This window comes from Pinus tabuliformis, chromosome 3_1 (genome assembly GCF_031772625.1).
Source record: "Pinus tabuliformis cultivar Carrire ecotype Pingquan chromosome 3_1, CPIR1, whole genome shotgun sequence".
Taxonomy (NCBI): domain Eukaryota; kingdom Viridiplantae; phylum Streptophyta; class Pinopsida; order Pinales; family Pinaceae; genus Pinus; species Pinus tabuliformis.
In genome coordinates, this window is record NC_142301.1 from 830,067,325 (window position 1) to 830,084,167 (window position 16,843).

At 38.7% G+C, this 16,843-nt stretch overlaps 1 pseudogene across 1 annotated transcript; it reads left to right on the forward strand.

The window, feature by feature from the left end:
* Positions 1-11,410: 11,410 nt before the first annotated feature.
* LOC149190054 (kinesin-like protein KIN-13A pseudogene) lies at positions 11,411-12,672 on the forward strand (annotated as a pseudogene). The gene is made up of 2 exons (XR_016255618.1): positions 11,411-11,879; positions 12,415-12,672. The product of XR_016255618.1 is annotated as a kinesin-like protein KIN-13A pseudogene (transcript).
* The last annotated feature ends 4,171 nt before the right edge of the window (positions 12,673-16,843 follow it).

Sequence of the window (16,843 nt, forward strand, 5' to 3'; positions counted from 1 at the left end):
CACCTTCAACATTTCAAGGTTTGATGAATTCAATTTTCAAACCATTCCTTAGAAAATTTGTGTTAGTATTTTTTGATGATATACTAATCTACAGCAAGTCTTGGAAGGATCATGTTGAACATGTTGACAGGGTGCTACAACTATTGGAGGAGAAACAATTATATGCAAAAAGATCCAAATGTTTCTTTGGAGTCCAGGAGGTGGAATATTTGGGTCATATTGTATCTCATGAAGGAGTTAAGGTAGACCCTAGCAAAATTAAAGCCATTAAGGAATGGAAAATCCCCACATCCATAAAGCATCTGCGAGGATTTCTTGGGTTGACAGGGTATTATCGCAAGTTTGTTAAGAATTATGGGAGAATAGCAGCACCTCTAACAACATTATTGAAGAAAGATTCATTTTCATGGACTCCGGAAGCAACAAAGGCCTTTGAACATCTTAAAGAGGCAATGTGCCAAGCACCGGTCTTAGCTACACCGGACTTCACAAAAACCTTTATTGTGGAATGTGATGCTTCAGGAAATGGAATTGGTGCTGTTCTAATGCAAGATGAAAGACCCATTGCTTTTGAAAGTCGTCCAATCAAGGGAAAGTTTTTAAGCAAAGCTATTTATGAGAAGGAAATGTTGGCAATACTCCATGCACTTAAGAAATGGCGACCCTACCTAATGGGAAGACACTTCAAGGTAAAAACGGATCATGATAGCCTTAAATACTTTTTAGAACAAAGATTATCCTCTGAAGAGCAACAAAAGTGGGTCACAAAGATGTTGGGTTATGACTTTGAAATCATCTACAAAAAAGGGCAGCAAAATGTGGTGGCAGATGCACTCTCAAGAAAGGATGAGGATGTGGAAGCATTGTTGTGTGCCATTTCTATTATCCAACCAGATTGGATAAACGAAGCAAGGGAGGAATGAAAGAATGACGAAGAAGTGTGGGCACTTATTCGAAAGCTACAACTCCAGTACTTCTGATACATTTAGCTGGCAAAATGATTCGTTATGGTACAAAGATCGCTTATACCTCTGCAAGAATTCCCAGCTAAAACAAAAGATTCTTATGGAATTGCACACTTCTCCCTTAGGAGGGCACTCAGGATTTTTAAAAACTTACCACAGGGTTAAGAAGGAATTTTTTTGGGATGGCCTTAAATCAGATATTCAAAAGTTTGTGGCGGAATGTTTGGTTTGCCAACAAAATAAAGTTGAAACAATTAAGACACCGGGTCTATTACAACCTTTATCCATTCCAAGCCAACGTTGGGAGGAGGTTTCAATGGATTTTATCACAGGTTTACCCAAGTCTGAGGGAAAGAGTGTCATCATGGTGGTAGTTGACAGACTTACCAAGTATGCACACTTTTGTGCATTATCACATCCATTTAAAGCCAGTACAGTTTCTACTGCATTTATGGAAACAGTTCAAAAGCTACATGGAAACCCAAAGATTATTGTAAGTGACAGAGATCCCATTTTCACTGGAAATTTTTGGACAGAATTATTTTCTTGTCTTGGTACTCAGTTAGCTCATAGCTCATCTTATCATCCTCAATCTGATGGGCAAACTGAGATAGTAAACAAATGTTTGGAAGGATATCTTCGTTGCTTTGTATCTGATAAACAGACACAATGGGTCAAATGGTTGCCTCTGGCTGAATGGTGGTATAACACTTCCTTCCATACAGCAACAAAAATGACCCCATTTATGGCACTTTATGGGTATCAACCACCATCCATCACATCATATTTAAGAGAAAATTCTAAGGTTCAGGCAGTGGAACATCACATCGAACATCAACAACAAGTCCTCCAACTCTTAAAGGATAACCTCGTGTTGGCACAAAATAGAATGAAACAACAGGCAGATCAACATCGCAGTGAAAGAAGTTTTGATGTAGGTGATTGGGTATTCCTACGGCTACAACCATATAAGCAAATGTCCCTAAAGCAAGCTAAGAAGGATAATAAATTATCACCAAAGTATTATGGTCCGTACAAGGTGTTGCAAAAGATTGGTACTATGGCATACAAATTGGAGCTTCCTGCAGCTTCTCGATTGCACCCAGTTTTCCATGTTTCATGTTTAAAGAAGGTTATAGGCGACAAGCTCCCAATTCAAACAATATTGCCAGAACTTGACGAGGAAGGAAAAATTATATTGGAACCGGAAGCAGTCACAGAAACAAGAACTCGACAGCTACGAAATCGATCAATTTCAGAGTATCTTATCAAGTGGAAGAACTTATCCGCTGAAGATTCCACACGGGAGGATGATAATTTTATGCAGAAGTATCCAGAATTACTCAAGCGTTGGGGACAACACTTTTTTGAAGGAGAGGGGCATGCTGATATTGTTGTGCCCCTATTACCCCCATATTGTTATTTTTGTGCCCCATAGAATCCCTCTATTGTTATTTTTGTGGCTTTATATTATTATTGTTAGGTCGGCTGGATTATATTGTGACTCCTTAGACTCCTATATATAGAAAGGAGGATTTGTCATTTGAATCATCCAAGAATTGTTCATTTATGTAATGTAAAGGAGGTTGCCCCCTCGAAGAGGTTGAATTCTAAGGCGTTGATCTATCTTTTCTATCTTTTCTTGAGCTGGTTTCATAACAAGAGAAAACAGTGGCAGTGCTACAAAAGTATTTTTATTGGCCGAACCTTCAACAAAATGTTGGGAAGTACATTAGATCCTGCACTACCTATGCCATTTCCAAACTAATAATCAATAAGAAAGGCCTATATACTCCTCTACCTACTCCTAGTCAGCCTTGGGAATCCATCTCCATGGATTACATGTCAGGCCTTCCTTCTATTAAGCATGGCAACGACTACATGTTCGTGGTTGTCAACTGATTCTCTAAGATGCCCATTCTGGCACCCTGCAATAAGAGTATCACAACAAAATCCACAACTAAGCTCTTATTTGAACGAGTGTGGGTACATTTTGGGATCCCACAATCCATTATCTCAGATTGGGACAACAGGTTCCTGAGTACATTTTGGTCAAACCTTTGGTCGATGCTAGATACCAAGCTCACTAAGTCCACACCCTTCCACCCCCAAACTGATGGCCAAACATAGGTTGTCAACAGGACGATCGTGCACATTTTACACATGTACAACTCGAAGAATACATGCACATGGGATGAAAGCCTTATGTATGTCCAACACAACTACAACAGAGCTCTCCATAACTCAACTGGTCACAGTCCCTTTCAGGTGGGGTTGAGATTCAGCCATTATGTCCCATTGATGTGGCCATACCATTTGTAGCTACTCATGTAGCCTCAACTCATGTCCAGTCCGAAGTTGGTTGGACTAACAACTTCATTGAGCGCATTAGGTACATCTGCCAGCAGGTCCATGGCATATTGGACAGAACTAATGCTAAGTACAAGGAACGTCATAATCAACATTGAGCGCCACACAAGTTTCAGGTGGGTGACATAGTTTGGTTACATTTGCAGAAGGAATGCCTCACTGGGCCCCACCATAAGCTTCACTCACTCTGATATGGGCCAAACACCATCACCAAGGTTGTAGGGGAAAATGCCTTCGAGATCAACGTTCCACTGTTCCTTGGCTTGCACCCAATATTCAATGTGGACTAGCTATGACCATACTTTCCCCCATTGTTTGACACATCCAACATTGTTGAGCAACTGCTGCCAACATAGCTCAACCCAAGTTGCATCGAGCAGGCCATATGTGACAAGATCATGGACACACAGATCAAGAACACTCGCCAATAGAAGATCCAACTATATCGAGTTGTTAAAGCAAGCCAACTCCTTCACCAATGAAAGTGGCTCACCAAGGACCAAGTTCAACAGAAGTTTCCCCATCTCATGGAGGCACTCAACACAATGGGGACCATTGCTTCCTAAGGGGGGAGGATTGATCCAAGTGGATATTGGTGGCCACCCACCTATTCCACTTAGACTGCACCGTTTCTTTTCAATTTCCTTAATTGTACTTTTCAGTTTCCTTGATTGTAGTACAACTTACTATTTTTTGCAGTTTTTTGGGTCTTAAACTTTTGGAGTCGTTTTGAAGGCTTAAAAGGCGTATTTTGGGGAAACAGAGAGACCGAAAAAGTGCCAAACTAGTGTATTGGATTGTTTGTAGCCTCCTTTCGGAGATCTTAGAAATGAGGTATTATGATAGTCAAATGGAGATTGTATGCCAAAGTTACGACCCCGGGAAGTTGACATTCCAACTAACCCCAACGGGGCCCACAAGCTTTTGGTGCTTCATCTCCTAGGGTTAGGTTTTTGGATGTTTAGGGTTTCCCATTGTTTCTCAATGATAAAAAGGCCACCGAGCCTCATTGTAACATAGTTTAGAGGCATGTAGCCACCACATCTCTTCTTAGAGATAAGCTAACATTGCCTGTGCTGGCTTATTTCCATTCTGCTTGTAAGCATCTTTCAGTTCTTTGATATTAATGAAATGAAGATTTATTTCTACTACATCTTTGTATTTATGTTTATATCTATATTTCGTTGCGTTCCTGCATAAGTCCGAATCAATTTCTCCAGGTTAACTTGATCTTCAAAGGCTCAATGTCAATTAGCTTTTTTTTTTTTCTAGATGATGTATGAAGTAGCCCGAGAGAGGGTCTGAGGTTGCTCTGGGTCCCCAAGACTCTAAATCACCTAGAGAAAGGTTTAAATACCCCCTATGATCAATTTTTTTAAGGAGAAAAGAGTTTGTGAAAAGAGCATCCCAAAACTATCTTTTATCCCTAGTGGGGCCATATAAATTCACGATGGTAAGGGAAAGATCCAATTCTAATGAAGAGAATTCTAGACCAAGTCTAGATTTGATACTCTAGAAAGACATGAGTTTAATGCTCTAAGAGTGTTAGCTTATTTCTAGTCTACCCGAACGCCCATGTGCATCAATAATTACAAAATGCCAACTGCCAAGTAGAGATTCAAGGAGTCTAACTACATCATTACCGACCCACAATGTTTACTGGAACAAAATGATGTCAGGATTTTGGATTGAAACCAAGCTCTTTAAGGCAAGTTTCTTGGAGGAACTTTCCATTCCTCTGTTGTTGAAGGAGAGGGAATTCATTAGTCCACCCCACCTTGGGTGGCCACAACTCTAAGCACCCCATCTATGGAATGTTTTCTACTAGCAACCATGTTGAATTGTGCACGTTCTTTGGCTTTTGACATATTTGACTTGCTTCCCCTACCCCTTTTGCCTCTCAAAAAAGGCTCAATCCTTCCCAGACCTCCCAATTGTTCCACAAGAAGAGTAAAAATAGACCTATTACACAGATTGTAGAGAATTAGGTCGTCTGATGACTTAGGTTCTAAGAATGCACATGATTTATGAATCGAGGGAGATGAAGGCCCAAGAGAACCCCTAGGGAGGGAGCATGCTACATAGGGCAAGGATAGGGACGTGTCCGAAGATCAAGGAGGCTCCGAAAGAAATTCCACATATCCTAACACCCACTCATGACCCAGAGCAGAAAAAGAATCAATAAGAGAGGAAACAAGAGGTTCAAAAGCTAACATGCCGGGAGAGGAGGCTTCCAGAACTCTAGTAGGTGCTGATTGATTTGGATCACCTCCTACAAGTGTTTGAGTGATTTCCTCTGGTAGTTCCTCGACGACCTAAGAAGGGATTGAAGGATCGACCATGGAAATATCTGGAGGACCCTAAAAGATATCATTTTTGTGCAGATTAGGATCTTCACTATATGAGGATGTCTTAGCAGTCTCCTTCTGCAAATGTTTACTCTAAACCTTTTCTATTTTATTTTATTAAATGACAACTTGCAAAACTTGAGAGTGTGTCCATACTGATGGCATCTGCGACATTTAAACAACACCCTTTCATAATCCAGAGGTTGCAGGCTACCTCAACCGTCTCCTATGTCCAAAGCTTTTGATAAGCCCTCCCCTAAGTCAATGTTTACTAAAATCCTAGCCATCAATTTGTCTTTGGTCTGGAGGAAAGAGTAGTTTGCTTCTAGGAAGGTTCCCAAACTATTACTCACATCCTTGAAAATATCCTCCTTCCATAGTTCTGATGGCCAACTAGGGAGCCGCACCCAAACTAGTGCTACATCTAACTGTTCTCGACTCGTATCAAAGAGAGGTGTCCAAAATCTGAACATTATATGGGTTGAGTCTGTACTCCAGATCCCCTGAGATATAGCTAAGGCTTCTCCATGAGATTTGCAATCAAGTTGTACCCATCCTTTAGTAAGAATTAATACCTCAAGAAGGTTTGCAATGGTTGGACTTACCTCTACTGCTACCCATTCCTCCAACATTTTAATATTAAACTTTTGATCGTGTTCTGCCAACTAAAGTTTTGTCCACCATCACCACCACCTCCTACATGTGGACATCCACCACCAGGCTCAAGTTGAATTTTGTGTCGGGTTTGTTCCTTTTGATGACCCCGTCTTGTTCTCCCCTTGCGACTTGACTAGATGCCCTTGAATGAGATTGGAGGCCCTCACTTTTATGGCCTTCTTACTTGCCTCCTCGTGTTTCATCGCCCCCTCTAGCATAGGCTAGAGCATAAGGATTCAGGAGGGGGTTTTGAGCATTGCTCGAAATAATATTTAAACCTTCAGTCGCAAATAGCCCTATGAGAGATTACTAAGGTAGATTTCGTAATAGCTGGAACAAATCTCGCAAATAACTGGTTTTCCTCCCCTTGTGTTACAATGTTGAAAGATGAGCTAGCCACATTTGTCATAGAAGGAACCTTCGTAACGAACCTTGCATGAGAAATCAAAGGTCTAGAAAAAAGATGTGGTAACCACAATTTTTCCCCAAAAACCCTCCAACAATGACTCCACCTTTGAATGACTGAGCGTGGTGACTGCTTGCATCCCATTGCTAACAATTGGGTGAGAAGAAATCCCTACTAACCGCATGCCCTCTCCCCGAGCCTCCACCATAGCTGAAACCATAAGGAAAGATGGTTTGAGGTTAGATCCTTCTATGACCCGTCTCCTAGCATGCCAGGTGGCTATAAGCTCCTTGGAATTTTTAAAAATGTGGCTTCCATCATTATTCTTCATTTTATAATCCACGAATTCCTCAATTTCTAAGCTAGAACATGCTCTAGAATGCTAGATTGGAAAGTGTTAAATCCACCAGGACATGGCCGCCTTAGAGAAGCTTCACCCTGTTTTCCTCCCTGCTTAGAAACCAAAAATGTTTGCTCTGAAACCCCATTGGCTCTCCTGCACCATTAAACAGTGAGCGCACTGACTGCCAGGTGAAAGCAGATAGAGTTATAAGTTTTTATCGAGGGGAAGGGGGGCTTCCCATCTGATTTTCTCCAAATCTTAGTCCATCGCCGGCCTTCACAGACCTGCAACCTTCAACCTCCTGTTCCTGTATTGGCCACATATTAAAACAACATCCAAGTTTTGTTTTTGTGTAAGTCATGGATTTAATTATTTATTTACTTATTTTTTTGTAAAGGTTAAATTTGTATTTAGATATTAAAAAAATTTACATCGCATGGGAATGTTTAATTTGGTATGCTGCTAGGGAAACAAGACCAAATGCAAAATCGAAGTTTGGAAATCATCCATATAAACCAGATACTAATAGTAAGCAAACTAACTATGAACTAACAGTGAAGTCAAGGCCATCATGGTAAAAAATAGAGTGCCAAATAGGAGACTAAGCCCAAAGATTCATAATAGAAACAAATAGGAAATTATCATTTGGACTTATTAGAGTTTGTAGCTTTAATTGCAATAGGTTCCCTGTTGCTAGGTTCTTTGTTGTCGCAAAGAGAGCACCCAACGTTAGGGGATATGTCAAGGTGAGCTTCCACACGGTTGAGTCTTCTATTTAAGGAATGCAAAGTGAGCCACATGTCATCCAACACTAGGAGAACATCTTCTTTCTCATTTTTGTTTAGAAGCACTTTTCCATGAAGAAGCTTAAGGTGCCAACAGATATCCACAATACATATACTAGCTATACTTGCCATGGGTATGGCTTGTATTAGGTACCCAATTTACCACATATGTTAGAACTTCCATATTTGAAAGAAATTGACACTCTCCAACTATTTCTCATTTGGCTTGCTCAATTTTCGACCATAACTGGAAGTGGGATATGCTCTTTATATTGCTTGGTAGCGCTAGCAACTCAGGATTGGGCTTGCGAGCTCTCTTGTGCTCAATGAGTATCGAATCCTCTTTAAACTTGTGCCCTCTAGCGAGGCGTCACTGTCAATAAGGAGGAGAAGGGTAATTGGAGGAGGCGAGGTTGGATAACAAAGGTTATATAGAAACAACATTGTAGATCCTAGGTGAGAAGGTAAGTAGTGGAGATAGTAGGAGGCAGTTAGAGATTCTTGGGAAACCTTAATTCAATAAATAAATAAGTAATCTCTTATACATAGATATAAATCTTTAATTCAATTACTAAAAATGTTTATTATTCTTTCTTTTTCAAAATGACAACTTTTTTAATAATTGAATTAACAAGCATTTGCGAAAAAACCATATCCTTGTAATCACTCTTTAAATATTTATGGTCCTTGTATTCACTCTTTAAATATTTATTATTAAGAATAATTTTTTTTTTTATAATTAATTTATATTATAATTTTTATTTTTATATATTTATTAAAAAATTCTTATTACTTATTTATTTATTGAATTAAGGCTTTTGTGATCCATATCAAGTTTTTGAGACATGTTTTTTCAGCAATAATCACATCAAAATTCATTTGTCGATGCGTTTCGAACCAGCAAGTGTGTTTCATTGTCAAGACAAGATGAAGAACCAGATCATGACAACAATGTTAAATAGAGAGACAGACCATTCAAACGGCTAGAAAAAAAACTACTACTTTTGACCAAAGGAAACGACTACAATGGATTGGACTAGACTGGGCCAAGAATTGGGGGAAAGTTTGTTAATTAATTAATTAACTAGCTAACTGTTACATTTAATTATTTTATTTAAGTATATATCCTAAATAATTGTTAAGGGACAATATAAGATCTTCTTTTTTAATTAACTAATACTACTATATGAACAAAAATATGAATGTTTATTAATTAAATAATCAACTAGTTAATTTGTTTATTAAGTTTATTTATTTAAATATATATATAAAAATATATTATCCTCAAATTTTAATTTAAAAATAATATATATATATATATATATATATATATATATATATATATATATATATGAATATGAAGTATTATGGGACAAACTAAGATACAAATATAAATGTTTTGTATTAATTAATTAAATATTGATATGTTTATTAAATTTATTTATTTTCATTTGAATATATGTGTTATAATTTGGGATAAATTAGGGTAAAATATAAATGTTTATTAACTAATCAACCATTTAGTTAAATTGTTAAAAATCTTTATTAAGAATGTAACTTATTAAAAAACTAAATAAAAGGAATTTTACAAGAACCTATACATAGAAATTAAACCTAATAAATAAATATTACGCTAAGCTATATTATCTTCTTATTTATAATTTAAAAATAAACTTATAAGAATATTATTCTAGGATTAAATCGAAAATATTAATAAAAAAATAAAGTAAAGAGTACAAAAAAGAAGAAGAAAAAACTATAAATCAATATAAAAGGGAACAAAACAAACCAGAAGTGCAGGGAATAAAACCATAAAGGAAAACAATGAAAATAACGAAGGAGGGTGAAAAAGAAAGAGGGGGGAGGCAGTGGGGGGCCGGGGGGTGTAGGAAGGGGGTGGAGGGCTAAGAGGAAAGGGCAAGAATCCAACAATTGCTAATATTCCAGCTGTCATACCTATTAAGATTGCTCGACCTCCTTTTGATTTCTATGACTTCCCTAAACTTATGGTGATGAAAAGGAGCAATCTTAGCAATAACCTGAGCCTCCTCAATACATATATGATGCTTAGACTTCTTTGCGTGTTCAGCCAAGGCTGAAGATTGGGTCCTCCTATGCTTGATGTCGGCGCTGTGCTCATGAATCCTCTGATTAATAGATCACCCAGTTTCACCAACATGGGGGGTCCCACAAGAACATGGAATAACATAAACACCTTTCATGTCCTTGGGGTCAACAAGGTCTTTTACAGACCTAAGGGAGTTACGAGTTGTGTTAAGGGGTCTAAAGGTTGAGGGAACATTATGCTTCTTAAGGAGCCTCACGATCTTGTCAGTGGTCCCCTAAATGAAAGGGATATGCACCCCTGAGATCCAATCTTTAGGGTCATTCTTAACCTTGGGACCTCTGCTAGCTTTAAGGAAAGCTTTCAGACCTTGGTGCCTACTATATCCATTATTAACAAAAACATTAAGGAGATGGGCTTTCTCCTTATCAAGGTTCTTTTCATTAGGGATTCTCAATGCTCGTGTAGCAAGCGTGTTGAGTTTTGAGTAGGGAAATGATGAGAGTTGGCATGAGATACTGCTTAGTATTGAAACACTTAGTGGGAGAAAGAACCGTCATCCTTTTTCGAAATAAGAACATCAAGGAAAGGCAGGCACCAATCAACCTCCTGATCCATAGTAAACTTTATGGAGGAAGATTGGTCGTTGAGATGCTGGAAAAATTGATATAACTCTTCTTGACCATGAGACCAGATGACACAAGTGTCATCCACAAACCTTTTCCAAAGCTTGGGCAGGAGCCGAGCTGAGGCCAAAGCCCTGGATTCAAAGTCTTCCATAAAAAGATTAGTAACAACTGGGGACAGGTGGGAGCCCATGGCAACCCCGCATGCCTGCTCATAGAATTCTCCTTCAAAGCAAAAAAAACTAGAAGTAAGACAAAACTCTACTAAACAAGCGGTATCAGGATAAGTGAGGTGATTGATGACCGCAATAACATCCTTAATAGGGATGCAAGTGTAAAGAAAGACTACATCAAAATTAACAAAAATATCCTCAAGGTCAAACTTTATGCTTTTAACTCATTGACAAATACAAAAGAGTCTTTGACCATAAAAGCCAATAATATAATATCTTTCTATAAAAAATAATAATTTATAGAATAATTTAAAATATAGTAACCAGCAACATAGGAAATCTAATAGGATACTTTTTATGTTAATGAAAATAACTGCGAGCGAGTGTTACGTTCCCACTTTCCTCCATGAAAAAACCAAAACATTATCTCATTAACAATGCAATGTCCCGTTTGATTAATATGCGAAGAGAGTTGCTTTTAATCAGCAAAAAGATATTTGAACGGTACACCTTTACTATCTAAGGGGAGATCCCACCGCCGCTTACGCACCTTCCAAATTCCGAGGATTGTTTTACTTCGTGTGTGCATGTCATTAGAAGACCTACCAAAGAAAATGCTACGAAAAGTCAAAGGAATGTCCTGTATATATTAATAGATATATCCGTTTTCGAAATATATATACACATCGTATATACGCACGAACGGCACGATTTCTGCTTGCCGGTCCAGGCCAGGCAGAGACAACGCGAAGCTAAGCACATAGACACGGAATATGTACATATTTGTGTTTATATATACATCTTTGATCGTTTTTTCGGAAGGCGTACTTTATGAACGACTCCGATTAAACCCTCGTTCACAGAAGTCGCCCAGGATTGGCTATCCTTCTGCATGAGGAGGTTATTTTAAATATCCACGCCTGCCCGCCCGCTCCATTATCTCACAGGTCCTCGTCAGATGAGAGGCAGTCATTTGCAGCAGAGCAGTGCAGCTCTATATGACCAGACGGGAACTATGGGGGGCCAGCACACGGGTGACGCCAGCGATGCCACCATGTCCCGCTGGCTGCAGTCGGCCGGCTTGAGGCATTTGGCTTCCCCAGGCCTAGATCACCGCTTTCTTTCCAATTCGCCTGTGCCGGTTTGTTTTATTTAGCCTTCATTCACCTGCATTTTATTCATTTCAGAGTTGCCGTTTACGTTGAGGTGATTTTCATAAATTTGAGCGATATTAAGAAAATTTCAGCACCAAACCCTTGTACCAAAGCTAAATGTAGAGCAAATTTAAATTTCAGCTGTATGATGATCATTTTCAGCGTTGTTCATATGAATTCGGCATTATCAAGATCATGTTTGGCATTATTTATACAAATTTCAGCATTATCAAAGATCATTTTCGACATTATTTATTTAAACTTCGACAGTATCACGATCCTTTTCAGCATCATTGATAAAATTCTAGCAGTATCAAAATCCTTTTCTGCATCATCGATATAAATTTTAGCAGCAAACTTTGACATTGATGTTATTTCCTACAGAACACAATTTTTTGGCATAAATCTCGGTAGTAGTTTGGCGTTTGACTCAGCTAAATTATTTTTTGGGGATTTGGGATGCAATATTTTGAATACTATATCATTAGGATTTTAATTTGGGGTAAAATGCAATGCTGGTAGGGATATGGCTCGCAGTCGATAGAGGAGAAGCAGAAGTTGTTTAAGATGTTAAGAAGCATGAACCTCGGTGGCGAGTCTGGACTGGAGCCTTTTACTCCCCCTGGGGCTGCCATCGACGTGTTCACGACCCCCGAAATCAGAGGCGAGTTTGGTGCTGGGCTTTTGGATTTACATGCCATGGATGACAATGAACTGCTTACTGAGGTTAGTAAAGGCATATATGTGTTTCTCAGATTTGGACATTGGAATCTAGCCTAAATTTTTCTTTCTCTGCTTGATCTTGTATTAAATAGTACGCATAGCAATTTTTCTGAAAATCCCAACATTGCAGCTATAAGCTAGAAAACTGCTGTTTGTTACCAAGTTCTTGCCGGTTGTCCCATCCAGAAAGGTCTGCAAAATTTTGTTTTCTTCTATCGGCTATTGTATAGAGTCTTGCATATCCTTATTTCAAATAAGAGAGAAAATTAATGTTGCTATCAAAATTAAAGGAGGGGACCTGTAATGGCAGGTCATTCTTCAGCACCTACTAATTTTCTGTGGGTCGTATTTTAATTTTGGGCATTTCAATTTGTGTATAAAGGCACTGTAGATTAGCCCATGTCAGCGTTCAGTGTAGCTGAACTATAAATTGGCGTCTGAATCTCATCCGTTTCAAATCCAACTGTGGAGACTCAAGAGTGCTATACTTCTTTTCGTTTCTGAGCTGACTGGAGATAGTTTGCTCGAGTCTAAAGTTGGCTTATGATCTCCTTAGAAGAAATCAACATATCTCAAATAAGATGTTATCAATCCGTTGGTCAAAGGACAAGCACAGCATGCTGGTAATTACACCTTCACAAAGGAAGGGATGACAGTTGAGCACCTTGCACTTAATGGTCTGCCAATCTGGAAAGGAGATGGAAAAAAAATTTAATTTTTTTAAAAGGCTTGTTAGGCATCCGTGATGCAGCATCTCACCTTTTCAGTGTAGGCACAACACTATGTCCTGTTTGTGGGATGTGCAGATTATGGACAAATTTCAATATCATTTACTAGTCTTATGCAAAACCTTATTTGGAGCCTCTATAAACCATGATCTTTATGGTCAAATGCAGGGTCCAAAAGATCTTACAAAGCAATACTTAATATTACCATTTTAAAAATCTAGTTAGTACGCATCAATTTTACTTACAAAAAAGTGGGCTGCTATGCAGTCACCACAAGTGAAAGAAGATTAGGCAAATGCCTCAATGGCTGTCAAATCTGCCCAAGAGCATAATGCCTATCAAATTTTCCACTCAAGCATACGATACATTCACAAATTAATATCATTGATATGGCATAAATCCACAAAAACCATGTAATGTAAAAAGGGAATTTTGCCCTAGAACTTCTTCAATAGCTATGGTTATAAATAAAATTTCTTCCTTGCTTAAACAATTTAACTCAACACATATAACATAAATTTCAATAAACAAAATCAACTTCAATTATGAAATAAGCTAGCGATGCAATCACCCAGCGTAATATATTCAGTTCCAACCAGCCTTAGCAAATTCAATAGTAAAACATAGGTCTGAATTTATGTGCAACTACTAAAACATTCTACGAGTTCTATTGATCAAATGCCTTAGAAGTCTCGGAGCTATTTCAATTAGGATCTTCGTACTTCCACAAGTTTTACTACATGATGCTATTCCTCGTTCCAAGGACCAGTGGACCACTTGCTTGGTGCTTATTGATTTCGGCCAACCTTAGGCTAAATGATGAACTTCAGGGATCTTCCTTAGGTGGTGATCTTTGCTTACAGGAGATCTGTGTTCTCTGCTTCAGTACTCCTCCAAAAACTCGTCCAAGATATGATCTTGGGTCTGACCTCTTCAATTACAAGATTCACACTCTATTCCATGTCGTGGCCTTCAGAATTTGATTTGCTACAGGGACCCATGTAACACTTCCCATGGCCACACTTTATTTGGATCGTCAATTTTGGTATCACAGATCTTGCATCGTTCAATGCTTATTTCTCCCTCAAATAAAGACCGATCTACCACAGGGACCCACGTAACACTTCCTATGACCACGCTTTATCCCAAAATAAATTCGGATTATCAGTTTAGATGTCCGAATCTTGCCTCATTTAGTGCTCCAGGTTCTAAGGAGAATGTTGACTTTCTGAAAAATGGGCTGAATTTGCAATGGGTTCGGCCTTGGTCTAGCACTATGGTAGTGTGCCTTTGCCCAGTTCTTCGTTGTTCTAAGGCCAGAGGCTACAACCTACCTCGGACAAAGCTCTCAACAAAGTTTCTTATAATATGGCCATAAGTTAGTTTTTGAGGAATTTGTCCAACCCTACAAATTTGCCTTGAGGAAACCTTTTTGTTCTTGGATAATAAATTTCCTTGTGCTAGAACAAGAAGAAGAAAGAGAAAAATAAACTAACTAGGGTGGAATCTTTCATCGCCGAAATTAGTATAAAAAGAGGTCTCAAAACCCTCAGAGCCTCAAGCTCAAAGAAAATCAGAGATAATTGATCCAATCCAATGATGATTGAAAATGAATTCAACCCTCTTATATTTATAGATTTCCTAGAGGGGCCTCTTCTTCTTAAATGATTGAGTGAACTTTACTGCGAACCCCAATTTTGGGTTTCTTTGCCCAGTTGCCCCAAAACTCTCTTAGATTTTGGGGGTTTCCCCTTTCTTGATGACTATAGCCTATGGGGATTGATAGGCTACTTCGCCTCTTGGACAATTAATTTCTCAGGAGCATAACAATCCATCCTTCTCGACGTTGCTTTTCCTTAAGCAATGACAATTTTGCTGCTGCCCACTTTATTCCCCATCCTCGATATAATGGAGGCATTTTCTGACATCTTCCATATACTGGTATTTTGACTTCTCCAATTTGACGACTTTTTGTTGATTATTAATTCCTTATATAATGGATAAATAAGGTGATTTCCTTCTTACGTCTGCTGCTTTTATTTCTACAACCTCAATTTCATCTTCATTTGTGGAAAGAACACGAATCAAAGGTAGGAGAAAAGAATAAATAAAACTCTTCTTATCCCACTGTAATGCTTTAAAACCTTCTAGGGGCACCTTTGAAGTGTTTGTAACAAGTTGAAAAAAGCATGTATTAAAACTCTGTACCACCGCCCAAAACCATTGGAGATGCCACACTGTAACCAACATACTCCGTATTTGCTCTAAGGTCATCCAAATCAATATTTGGAAGCCCACTAATGAGAAGCTCAAGTTCCTTGTCATTAATTATAGAAATCAAGTTTTTTGTGTAAAAATTCCTAAACTGGAATCCCTACTGCAACAACTGATGATATTTCTCCTACTTGTTAGATTTACATGAACAAGCTATTTGCAGTTTCTTACGACAAACATTGAAATACATACATTGCAACCTACACCATTTAAAATAATATGCCGAAACAAGAAACTGAACAAGAGAAAGATACAACACAAATGACAGTTATTTTTGGACAAACATCCCTGGAAAAACCCAATGCGGGAAAACCAGTGCAACAGATATGAGGGTTTTTATTATTAAGCATAAGTTATTTCTGAATACTATTGATTTGGGATAGCATTGGATGTGCTCTAGCCATGAAAATTGGTGAAAGAGGATAGAGCATATGAGATCTCCATGACCCATAAATGGTTTGGGGAAAGTCCACATGGTTAGAGAGATATTAAAATAATTAATATTTTTAATGGGTTCCTAAGTCTAAACTTAGGAAAATAAAAATATTAATGGGTATTAATATAAAATTGGGTGAGAAGGTTCTAAATAACATGGATCAAGCCAAATCTAATCTTAACCGTTGATTAGAGATTTAATCTCAACCGTTGAAAACTCAACAGAAAAAGTATAAGAGGAGGCTTGAGGGTTAGCGGGAGATACACCAAGTTGATCAGTAAGTTCGATTTTCTGGAGCGGGGTTTGCTGAGAGAAATCGAACCAATGATTAGAGTTGCAGGGAGGGGGCAATGAGGGCATAGCAGAGGGGCCAAGATAGTGTCAGAGGATCAGCACTGAGGTAGAGAAGGCTACGCAGAGTCAGCAGGAGCCACGTAGAGGGCCAGAGGGATTGCGTAGAGGATACCAAGGTCTGCGTGAGTGATGCAGAGGGCCAGAGGGATTGCGCAGAGGATACCAAGGTCTGCGTGAGTGACGTAGAGGGCCAGAGAGCCAACGCAAAGCATCAGAACGCTGACGCAGAGGCCAGGAGGGCTGATGCAAAGCCTCAGAGAGTTGTTGGAGAGATTTTCATGGAGCAGACTTGCTGAATATCTGCTTCCTGAAGAGAGTATTACTGCCATAGTGATTTCTCTATCGGGTGAGACCGTTTGGCACCCAGTTGTACTCAAGAAAACTGCTTAATAAAAAAACCTCAGAGTTGCTACATCGGTTTTTCCAAGTTGGGTTT